The sequence below is a fragment of the Lissotriton helveticus genome, chromosome 10 (genome assembly GCF_964261635.1).
Source record: "Lissotriton helveticus chromosome 10, aLisHel1.1, whole genome shotgun sequence".
Lineage (NCBI taxonomy): Eukaryota > Metazoa > Chordata > Amphibia > Caudata > Salamandridae > Lissotriton > Lissotriton helveticus.
The window spans coordinates 1,199,904,799-1,199,917,850 of NC_136071.1; positions in this window are offsets into that span (position 1 = coordinate 1,199,904,799).

Here is a 13,052-nt window from a genome sequence, read left to right on the forward strand (position 1 = left end):
ATGCCCTCACACACCCCGAAGGATGTCATGCTTCATCATTGGACCTTGCTCCTCATCGGGCCGGCGCTGCAATGCCCGACGGGCACCCGCAAAGGGGCTCTTTGGCAGAGGTCTTTTTATAGATGAAGCCGTAGGGTGAGTGCGGGTGTGTGGGCTAGGTAGTGCAGTGAGTGAATGGGTTAAAATAGGTCTAGGGCCGTCCATACTAAATGTGTTTATTACCAGGGGGGCACTAGCCTAATTAAAAATAATGAGCCCCAACTGGATGTAATGATCCTATAGGGCTAGTGTGGTGTGGCTCACTGGTTAGAGGAGGCAGACCTGGAAGCAGAGTTCAGCCAGGGACCAGGGTTCAATTCGGCGGGGTCTTGAGTCCTAAAATGTCCATGGACTCGACAATTCTCGCTCCGGTGCCTAATGGATTCATGGGTTCACACTCTGCGACTCTGGGCAATAGCTTGCTTAATCTCCACAACGGCCCCTCGCGGCGGGATGCCTGGCTTTCACCTTGCGGATACCCTGCCGGGGTTGTCTCACAGGGGAATACCAGGACGGGTTCCCTAAGCAAGCGCTTAGAAACCGCTTGGTGATTTGCGCTATATAAATTCCTGTACATTTACATTTACATAGGGTCAACATGTTTCATGCCAGGTTAGCCCCTAACGGGTATGGTGGCTCTTCATCAGGACTAAAAGAGTAATAAAGGGTACGTTAACTCTACTGCAAACCTGGTTCAGTGATTCTTAACTGATAACCAGACGTAGTTGAACGCCCCGGGTTGAATGATCACAGATTCTTTGCCACCCACCCACCCACCCTCCGATGACATCATAGTGTTGACTCCGTGTCTCACCTTCAACTTCCTGCTCTTGGCTGCTGAGGGGCTGTGGATGTGGCCAGCAGTAAAAAGGACAAGAAGTGAACAAGACTCCCTGCCTGGCCCTTAACTGATGTCCATGAAGCCAATAAGACCCATTTCAGAGATATTTTAAAGGCATGGACCAAGTGGGAAATTTCCCAGGGCCCCCATCTTCCAAGGGGCCCCCCAGAAAGTGAATTGTCTCCATCACTGTCTACTCCTATAGTTCCCGTTCTCTCTGCCTACCTTTACCTACTCCTACCTCTTTCTCTCTCCGCCAAATATCACTTTAAGAATTTTTGGGGCCACAGGCAAGATACATGTCAGTTGCTTTTATGTGACCCAGTTTCTGAAAGTTTAACATATAATTCAATATTGTTTGGCATCACGCAGTCTTGGAATAGCAGAAAAAGGCTAATAGAATGCAAATGTGTTCCGAACAGAGTGCCCCAAAATATGTATTGCCCAGGGCCCCAACAATCCTTAGGATATTGTTCGAAAGGGGAACATCCTTTACAACGCAACTTTTACAACGCACTACCATTACGATGCAACTTTTACAACGCAAGTTATTACAACGCATTGCGCTGGGGGGCGCTCTAGGATAGGGAATAGTTTAATTACTATCCAACACCTTCCCTACTATCCACGGGGACTGGAGTTGGAATAGTAAATTAAACTATTCACTATGCAGCGCCCCCCAACGCAAGTCGTTGTAACGACTTGCGTTGTAAAACCTGCGTCGTAATGGCGTGCATTGGAAAAGCATGCGTTGAAACGTCATACATCCTGTTTGAACTAATGTTAAAGATGTGTGCTGCTGCGGGCCTGGTGCCCTGAGGACTCGGCTCCCGCCCTCGATGGGAGGGATGGATGCCAGGAGTGGGTATGACGCGTGCACTTTGCAAGGCTGTGAAAGGAGCCGATTGCACTTCTTGATAAAGCTGATTATTATTAATCTCATTAATTATTCATGGAGTGGTTATTTTCTCATGGTCGCTGCTGTACATAGCTGCGGTTGATGTTTTCCTTGGCACGGTGGGAGGGTATTCAATTCATACCCTTACCGCCACTTTCACTGTAGCTTCGCGGCTGCAGTTATAGCGCCTGTACACACAGTGATTTCCGGTAAGTAAGGGGCGTCAGAGTTCACCCACAATACCCTGCTTCCAAATCCCCCTGATCTGAGGGAAATGGAAGCCTGTCACTCCTTACACTCCAAAACCTTCACGGCTGTCAGACTTTGAGAAGAATGTGTGAGTGTGTCTTTCCCCAGCCCAAAGTATCCTCCAACATGGCTTCTAGGCGCTACAGCAGAAGATCTGCTTTTGCTTTCAGTGCACCAGTGGATGGTGGATTGAAACATCAGAGTGTGGCACTGGGCGAATTTGAATCTAAACCTTTCGCTCTACCCTGTGGGGTTCCGCAGGGTTCGTCCCTAAGCCCCACTCTGTTCAATTTATACGTTAGCTCTCTGGCCCCAGTAATTCGGGCATTTGGCTTTGAACTTACCTCTTACGCCGACGACACCCAGATTGTGGTGTCACTGTTGCCAGGGAAGGAGGAAGGTGTAGCCAGGCAGTTTCAGGACTGCATGCTGGCGGTGGGAAGTTGGATGGCTGCAAACTGCCTTAAGTTGAATTCGGCCAAAACGGAAGTTATAGTGTTTGGCTCGAATGTCAACTTTTGGAGTCCAAACTGGTGGCCTGAGCAGATGGGGAATGCCCCCACCCCTGTGCCTAAAGTTAAGAACTTAGGGGTGCTGATCGATGACCAGCTTACCTTCCGACTGCAGGTCAATGCGCTGTCTTCCTCAATTTCCTTTTTGCTCAAAACCGCCCGAAAGATCCTGCCATTTATTCCAGAAAGTAGGAAAAAAACAGTAGTCACCACGCTGGTATTATCTCGGCTGGATTACTGTAACAGTCTGTTTCTTAATGCTCAACAGGGCATAACAAACAAATTGCAGGTCCTACAAAATGCTGCGGCTCGGCTTATTACGGGCCTCCCAAAGTATGCCCCCATTTCCCAGGAGCTAGCTAAACTTCACTGGCTCCCGGTGCGAAAGCGGGTCTTATTTCAAGTACTCTGCCTGGTGTTTAAGGCCTTGCGAGGCCTTGGGCCATCATTTCTACGACAGTATTTTTTCTGGTATCTCCCGACAAGGCACCTTAGATCTAGTAACGCCGGGCTGATTGCAGTTCCTCGCATTAGGAAAGTGCGGTGGGGAGGCAGAAGCTTTGTGCTGGGAGCAGCCAAGGCCTGGAATGCCCTACCCCCGGCTCTTAGAAAGATGACGGATCTCATGGCCTTTAGGAGAGCTCTTAAGACCTGGCTGTTCACTAATTAAGCTTTAATCGACTGCGCCTAAGGAGTTTTCAGAGTGCCAGGACACCTACGGGTAACAGAGCGCTGTACAAATGTCAAAAATAAATAAATAAATAAATAAATCCATGCTGTCTCCATTAGTGCCATCTGCTTGCCAGAACCCTGTGCCCCGCCAGAAAAGAAGAAATAAATAAATAAAAAGAACGCATTTCATTTATTTAACATTCTTTGCTATGGGGTGTTATTTTATTTCTCTGCCTCCATTGTTTTGCATGCGATCGTGTTGCAGTACCAGTGGTTGGCCATGTGTGGTGCTAGATGTACTGCAAGGCTGGGTTGGAATACATCTACTAATATTTTGTCGCCATGAGGGCTGTATAAGTGGCGGCTGGCAGGTAGATATATTGGTGAGGCTGGCAAATGGGTGGTGGGAGCGTGAATGCAGGCAAGGCGAGTGGGTATCAAGTAAACAAAATAAAGTCACTTACCTTGCTTGTTGCTCATCTGACATGCAACATCCTCCTCGCTCTGGTCCCTCGAGTCAGAGTGCTCCTGCTCCAGCCAATTCCATTAACCAATCCTGGCGCTACTCTCATGCTGGTAAGCAGAATGAGAGAAGCGTCAGGATTGGATGGAGCGGGCGGCTGAACATTCCTGGGGCCCTGGTGGCATGTGTAGGTCTCTCTCCACTCAGCTGTCTAAGACAGCTGGGTTTAGAGTTGCACAGTGCACTTGTCACTTTGGCCGGCACAAGAGAGGCTGTCATACTGACATGCGCACTTTGGAGCATCCAGCTCGCTGCTTCAGTCCTCTATGCTGCCAATCGACAACAGTGGAGGACACGCCCCCATTTCTCCTGTCTAGGCTGCCAGCTGCGGCGCACCAGGTGAAAAATAAAATGGCAATGAAATAATTTTATTGCCATTTTATTTTTTCACATTTAGCACGGCTGCAGTGGGCGGGGAGGTGACACCCCCCCCCCGCTCTTATGCAGAAACTGCAGCTGGGCTGTTAACGTCAGCTGTGTTACTATTCTGCTTGTGTGTTTATACCAGCGTGTCTCTCTCTAAAATCCAGCCTTAAATTTCCCTAACCCCTCCCAGTTAGCATAAGATATTCCCCATCTTTCCACCACTTCCTCTTGTGCCTCTACATGTACTACTTAAACGTGCACCCAAGTGAGCAGAGCGCTGCGTCACCGTTGCGGAGGGCTCCACGCAGAAAAGAACGGAGAGGCCGAGCCCTCCAGCGGATGGTTTGTGAATTGCATTTCGTAGTATGTGAGCAATACCACTGTGGTACTGTTTTACAGGATATCACATGTACACAGAGGGCACACAACTACACTGTAAGCTTGAAGACAGCACAGGCAGCATCTTGAACATTTGATATTGTCTTCTCTAGGGGTGGGCGGAATTTGCGTAGTCGCGCTACACAAAGCTCTGCGAAACGGTATAAAATCTCTACGAGCATGCAAAAGTTCAGCGAACATGCGGAATTGTTTCTTCAGCCTGTTCGCAATGCTTTTTTCCTGTTCGCGAACGCTGTTTCCCTGCATGGGGAGAAATATCTCGCGAACAAGAATTTTGAAAGCGCGAACAAGCAAAAAATTCTGCGAATCCACGAATCGCGGAATTTTTGGCAATTCCGCATTGTCCCAAATGACCCAAATTCCACGAGTGGAACGGAATTTACTGCCCAGTCCTAGTCTTCTCATCTCCACAGCCAGAGGATGAAATCATATGTCTGAATGGTGAGAAAAGTGCACCCCTTCTCTTTCAGATGCCCAGCCCTGCACCCCTGCTCTTCTCCTGGTGCTAACCCTTGGTCCACCCCCACAGCCGCTAGTGAAAGCCCGTCATTGAGGCTAGTTGTTCAATAGTATACTTTCCTCTACCCCCCGGATCCATGCCACCTCTGAAGCGGCCCCTCTGTCCTTCGGTATCGAGGCTCCTGCTACAGTGGCTTCTCCAACCAACCAATCACCAGACCTCAAGGAATCCAGAGCCCGCTGAGAATCTTCTGTGTGTCCACGACCATCACCATCACACCCTGCAGACACGACCATCACCAAAAGACCCCGCCTGACCGTCCATCGCCATAACACCCCGCCGGCACAACCATCACCATCACACCCCGCTGGCACGTCCATCACCACCACACCCCGCCTGACCGTCCATCACCATCACACCCCGTTGGCACAACCATCACCATCAAACCCCCAAAGGCACGTCCATCACCACCACACCCCGCCTGACCCTCCATCACCATCACACCCCGCCGGCACGACCATCACCATCACACCCCGCCGGCACGACCATCACCATCACACCCCGCCTGCACGTCCATCACCATCACACCTGCCGGCACGTCCATCACCATCACACCCCGCACACAGGTCCATCACCATCACACCCTGCCGGCACGTGCATCACCATCACACCCTGGCGGCACATCCATCACCATCACACCCCGCCTGACCGTCCATCACCATCACACCCCGCCGGCACATCCATCACCATCACACCCTGCCGGCACATCCATCACCATCACACCCCGCCGGCACGACCATCACCATCACACCCCACCCGCACGTCCATCACCATCACACCTGCCGACACGTCCATCACCATCACACCCTGCCCACAGGTCCATCACCATCACACCCTGCCGGTACGTACATCACCATCACACCCTGACGGCACATCCATCACCATCACACCCCGCCTGACCGTCCATCGCCATCACACCGCGCAAGCACGTCCATCACCATCACACCCCACAGGTACATCCATCACCAGCACACCCCGCCGGCACGTCCATCACCATCACACCCTTCCGGCATGTCCTTCACCATCACATCCCGTCCACACGTCCATCACCATCACACCCCGTCCATAGGTCCATCACCATCACACCCCGCTGGCATGTCCATCACACCCCGCCCACACGTCCATCACCATCACACCCCGTCCACACGTCCATCACCATAACACCCCGCTGCCATGTCCATCACATCACACCCCGTCCACACGTCCATCACCATCACACCCCGTCCACACGTCCATCACCATCACACCCCATCAACACGTCCATCACCATCACACCCCGTCCACATGTCCATCACCATTACACCCCGCTGGCACGTCCATCACATCACACGCAGTCTGCACGTCCATCACCATCACACCCCATCCGCACGTCCATCACCATCACACCCTGTTGGCACGTACAACACCATCACACCCGCCAGCACAACCATTACCATCAAACCTGCCGGCATGTCCATCACACCCCGCCGGCACGTACATCACTATATCACACGCTGCCCGCACGTCCATCACACCCTGCCGGCACGTCCATCACCATCACACCCCGCTGGCATGTCCATCACGTCACACCCCACCGGCACGTCCATAACCAACACACCCCGCTGGCATGTCCATCACATCACACCCCACCGACACATCCATCACCATCATACCCCGTCCGCACGTCTATCACAATTACACCCCGCCGGCACATACATCACCATCACACCCCGCCAGCACAACCATCACCATCAAACCCACCGGCATGTCCATCAGACCCCTCTGGCATGTCCAACACACCCCGCTGGCACATCCATCACCAAATCACACCCTGCCCGCACGTCCATCACCATCACACCCCATAGGCACATCCATCACCATCACACCCTGCAGGTACATCCATCACCATCACACCCCGCTGGTACATCCATCACCATCACACCCTGCCGGAACCTCCCTCACCATCACACCACGCAGGCATATGCAGCACCATCACACCTGCCGGCACGTCCATCCCACCCCGCCGGTACGTCCATCACCATTTCACACCCCTACCACACAACCATCAACATCACTCCCCGCAGGCCCATCTATCACCGTCACACCCCACAGGTACATCCATCACCATCACACACCGCTGGCACGTCCATTACTATATCACACCACGCCCGCACGACCCCGACAGCACGTCCATCACCATATTACAACCTGCCCGCATGACCATCACACCTGATGGCACGTACATTACACCCCGCCGGCACGACCATCACCATCACACCCTGTCAGCATGTCCATTACCATCACACCCCGCAGGCACATTCATCACCATCATACTTCGCCGGCACGACCATCACTATCACACCCTGTGGGCACATCCTTCACCATCTCACCCCGCACACACATCCATCACACCCCGCCGGCACGTGCGTCACCATCACACCTGCCAGCACATCCATCACCATCACACCCCGCTGGCACGTCCATCACTATCACACCCCGCACACACACCCATCACACCCCGCTGGCACGTCCATCACACCCGCCAACTCTGAATCCCTCCGTTGGTCCCCAGTGTAGGAAGGAGCATTCTTCGGACCACCCTCCCTTCGCTATGACTTGGTCCATCGTCCATGTATGTGACGTAGATGGTTGAGCCGCTCCTTCCTTACAAAGAAGTACCACCTGGGGACCAAAACGTATTGACCATTCAACAGCTCTGCTGTAAGAATCTGAGATAAAGGACCCTCATCACGTGCACTTTACACTGGGACGGACATTCGTAGATTCAGGTCGTTGCTCCAATCCAACTCCGCAGACAGACAGAGGGACAGCCCTGCTGGTATGCTGGAGGGTCCACCTCCTGCTTGGACCCAGGGATGCTTTGAAAAACACTCTCTGCCCTGCTCCCCGACGGTCCTCTCTGCTCAGCCACAACTTCTACAAGTTTCCAAAGTGTTCAGGTCCACCGCCCAGAAGCTGAGCCCTGCTCTTAGAAGGCGGACCTCCTGTGAAGAGACATTTATACCAGAGATGAGCAGTGCCAGTGGCCTCATCCTTGCATAGCTCAGGTCCTGATGGGAGGACGCCCCAGGAGGGTACATGCCACCAGTAGAAGGTAGATTAACTGTCCTCCATCTTGTGGTTAGCGGTAGAAGGTAGGTAGATTACCTCTCCTCCGTCTTGTCGTTAGTGGTAGAAGGTAGGTAGATTAACTGTCCTCCGTCTTGTGGTTAGCGGTAGAAGGTAGATTCACTGTACTTCATCCTGTGGTTGGCGGTAGAAAGAAGATTCACTGTCCTCCATCATTTGGTGAGCAGTAGAAGGTAGATTAACTGTCCTCCATCTTGAGGTTGGCGGTAGACGTAGAGTCACAGTCCTTCATCTTGTGGTTGGCGGTAGAAGGTAGAGTAGACATCATTTACATTGTCTGTGAAGACTATCGGGTAGGGAGGATGTTCCATGACAAGGTGCCGCAGGGAAGGAGATCACGGCTGGCATTTTGAGAGCGGGCAGCGCTTGGCCAGCTTTGCAAACCTGCAGCACCTTAAGAGTGGAATATATTCCTGAATGCCATGCTGCAAACATGGAAAGGTGACGTACTACCTGCCGAGGACAGCGAAAAATTGAAGTGATAGGGCCCAGTTTGAGAGAATGATGTGGCATCCTTCACTCTATAACCAGGTCTAATCCTCTGTGACAGTATACCCTGATAGAACAGCAGTGCCCTGACACCTGGACACCTGTGCCACTGCGGGTCTCTCCAGGGCTCTAAGATAGTTTGCCCTGGTACGGTGATAAGGCACCGGGGGCCCTGAGGGTCTTTCCGGGATTCTAAGACAGTCGTCTCTGGTATGGTGGCGGTGCACTGGTGTCAAGGCACCGGAGTCCCTGGGGGTCACTCCATGGCTTTAGGACACTTGGCTCTGGTATGGTGGCGGTGCACTGGTGCCAGGACACGGGGGCCCCTGGGGGTCACTCCATGGCTCTGGGACACTTGGCTCTGGTATGGTGGCGGTGCACTGGTGCCAAGGCACCGGGGCCCCTGGGGGTCACTCCATGGCTCTGGGACACTTGGCTCTGGTATGGTGGCGGTGCACTGGTGCCAAGGCACCGGGGCCCCTGGGGGTCACTCCATGGCTTTAGGACACTTGGCTCTGGTATGGTGGCGGTGCACTGGTGTCAAGGCACCGGGGCCCCTGGGGGTCACTCCATGGCTCAATGACACTTGGCTCTGGTATGGTGGGAGTGCACTGGTGCCGAGGCACCGGGCCCCTGGGGGTCACTCCTTGGCTCTAGAACACTTGGCTCTGGTATGGTGGCGGTGCACTGGTGTCAAGGCACCGGGGCCCCTGGGGGTCACTCCTTGGCTCTAGAACACATGGCTCTGGTATGGTGGCGGTGCACTGGTGTCAAGGCACCGGGGCCCCTGGGGGTCACTCCATGGGTTTAGGACACTTGGCTCTGGTATGGTGGCGGTGCACTGGTGCCGAGGCACCGGGCCCCTGGGGGTCACTCCATGGCTCTGGGGCACTTGGCTCTGGTATGGTGGCGGTGCACTGGTGCCAAGGCACCGGGGCCCCTGGGGGTCACTCCATGGCTCTGGGGCACTTGGCTCTGGTATGGTGGCGGTGCACTGGTGCCAAGGCACCGGGGCCCCTGGGGGTCACTCCATGGGTTTAGCACACTTGGCTCTGGTATGGTGGCGGTGCACTGGTGTCAAGGCACCGGGGCCCCTGGGGGTCACTCCATGGCTTTAGGACACTTGGCTCTGGTATGGTGGCGGTGCACTGGTGCCGAGGCACCGGGGCCCCTGGGGGTCACTCCATGGCTTTAGGACACTTGGCTCTGGTATGGTGGCGGTGCACTGGTGTCAAGGCACCGGGGCCCCTGGGGTCACTCCATGGCTCTGGGACACTTGGCTCAGGTATGGTGGCGGTGCACTGGTGTCAAGGCACCGGGGCCCCTGGGGGTCACTCCATGGCTCTAGGACACTTGGCTCTGGTATGGTGGCGGTGCACTGGTGTCAAGGCACCGGGGCCCCTGGGGGTCACTCCATGGCTCTGGGGCACTTGGCTCTGGTATGGTGGCGGTGCACTTGTGCCGAGGCACCGGGGCCCCTGGGGGTCACTCCATGGCTCTGGGACACTTGGCTCTGGTATGGTGGCGGTGCACTGGTGCCAAGGCACCGGGGCCCCTGGGGGTCACTCCATGGCTCTGGGGCACTTGGCTCTGGTATGGAGGCGGTGCACTGGTGTCAAGGCACCGGGGCCCCTGGGGGTCACTCCATGGCTCTGGGACACTTGGCTCTGGTATGGTGGCGGTGCACTGGTGCCAAGGCACCGGGCCCCTGGGGGTCACTCCATGGCTCTGGGACACTTGGCTCTGGTATGGTGGCGGTGCACTGGTGTCAAGGCACCGGGGCCCCTGGGGGTCACTCCAGGGCTCAATGACACTTGGCTCTGGTATGGTGGCGGTGCACTGGTGCCGAGGCACCGGGCCCCTGGGGGTCACTCCATGGCTTTAGGACACTTGGCTCTGGTATGGTGGCGGTGCACTGGTGTCAAGGCACCGGGCCCCTGGGGGTCACTCCATGGCTTTAGGACACTTGGCTCTGGTATGGTGGCGGTGCACTGGTGTCAAGGCACCGGGCCCCTGGGGGTCACTCCAGGGCTCAATGACACTTGGCTCTGGTATGGTGGCGGTGCACTGGTGCCAAGGCACCGGGGCCCCTGGGGGTCACTCCATGGCTCTAGGACACTTGGCTCTGGTATGGTGGCGGTGCACTGGTGTCAAGGCACCGGGGCCCCTGGGGTCACTCCATGGCTTTAGGACACTTGGCTCTGGTATGGTGGCGGTGCACTGGTGCCGAGGCACCGGGGCCTCTGGGGGTCACTCCATGGCTTTAGGACACTTGGCTCTGGTATGGTGGCGGTGCACTGGTGCCGAGGCACCGGGGCCAATGGGGGTCACTCCATGGCTTTAGGACACTTGGCTCTGGTATGGTGGCGGTGCACTGGTGTCAAGGCACCGGGCCCCTGGGGGTCACTCCATGGCTCAATGACACTTGGCTCTGGTATGGTGGCGGTGCACTGGTGCCAAGGCACCGGGGCCCCTGGGGTCAATCCATGGGTTTAGGACACTTGGCTCTGGTATGGTGGCGGTGCACTGGTGTCAAGGCACCGGGGCCCCTGGGGGTCACTCCATGGCTCTGGGACACTTGGCTCTGGTATGGTGGCGGTGCACTGGTGCCAAGGCACCGGGGCCCCTGGGGGTCACTCCATGGCTCTGGGACACTTGGCTCTGGTATGGTGGCGGTGCACTGGTGTCAAGGCACCGGGCCCCTGGGGTCACTCCATGGCTTTAGGACACTTGGCTCTGGTATGGTGGCGGTGCACTGGTGTCAAGGTACCGGCACCCCTGGGGGTCACTCTATGGCTTTAGGACACTTGGCTCTGGTATGGTGGCGGTGCACTGGTGCCGAGGCACCGGGGCCCCTGGGGGTCACTCCAGGGCTTTAGGACACTTGGCTCTGGTATGGTGGCGGTGCACTGGTGTCAAGGCACCGGGGCTCCTGGGGGTCACTCCATGGCTTTAGGACACCTGGCTCTGGTATGGTGGCGGTGCACTGGTGTCAAGGCACCGGGGCCCCTGGGGTCACTCCATGGCTCTGGGACACTTGGCTCAGGTATGGTGGCGGTGCACTGGTGTCAAGGCACCGGGCCCCTGGGGGTCACTCCATGGCTCAATGACACTTGGCTCTGGTATGGTGGCGGTGCACTGGTGTCAAGGCACCGGGCCCCCGGGGGTCACTCCATGGCTTTAGGACACTTGGCTCTGGTATGGTGGCGGTGCACTGGTGTCAAGGCACCGGGGCCCCTGAGGGTCACTCCATGGCTTTAGGACACTTGGCTCTGGTATGGTGGCGGTGCATGGTGCCAAGGCACCGGGCCCCTGGGGGTCACTCCATGGCTTTAGGACACTTGGCTCTGGTATGGTGGCGGTGCACTGGTGTCAAGGCACCGGGCCCCTGGGGGTCACTCCATGGCTCAATGACACTTGGCTCTGGTATGGTGGCGGTGCACTGGTGTCAAGGCACCGGGCCCCTGGGGGTCACTCCATGGCTCTGGGACACTTGGCTCTGGTATGGTGGCGGTGCACTGGTGTCAAGGCACCGGGCCCCTGGGGGTCACTCCATGGCTCAATGACACTTGGCTCTGGTATGGTGGCGGTGCACTGGTGCCAAGGCACCGGGGCCCCTGGGGGTCACTCCATGGCTTTAGGACACTTGGCTCTGGTATGGTGGCGGTGCACTGGTGTCAAGGCACCGGGGCCCCCGGAGGTCACTCCATGGCTCTGGGACACTTGGCTCTGGTATGGTGGCGGTGCACTGGTGCCAAGGCACCGGGGCCCCTGGGGGTCACTCCAGGGCTGAATGACACTTGGCTCTGGTATGGTGGCGGTGCACTGGTGCCAAGGCACCGGGGCCCCTGGGGGTCACTCCAGGGCTGAATGACACTTGGCTCTGGTATGGTGGCGGTGCACTGGTGTCAAGGCACCGGGCCCCTGGGGGTCACTCCATGGCTCTGGGACACTTGGCTCTGGTATGGTGGCGGTGCACTGGTGTCAAGGCACCGGGGCCCCTGGGGTCACTCTATGGCTCTGGGACCCTTGGCTCTGGTATGGTGGCGGTGCACTGGTGCCGAGGCACCGGGGCCCCTGAGGGTCACTCCATGGCTTTAGGACACTTGGCTCTGGTATGGTGGCGGTGCACTGGTGTCAAGGCACCGGGCCCCTGGGGGTAACTCCATGGCTTTAGGACACTTGGCTCTGGTATGGTGGCGGTGCACTGGTGCCGAGGCACCGGGGCCCCTGGGGGTCACTCCATGGCTTTAGGACACTTGGCTTTGGTATGGTGGCGGTGCACTGGTGTCAAGGCACCGGGCCCCGGGGGTCACTCCATGGCTCTGGGACACTTGGCTCTGGTATGGTGGCGGTGCACTGGTGTCAAGGCACCGGGGCCCCTGGGGGTCACTCCATGGCTTTAGGACACTTGG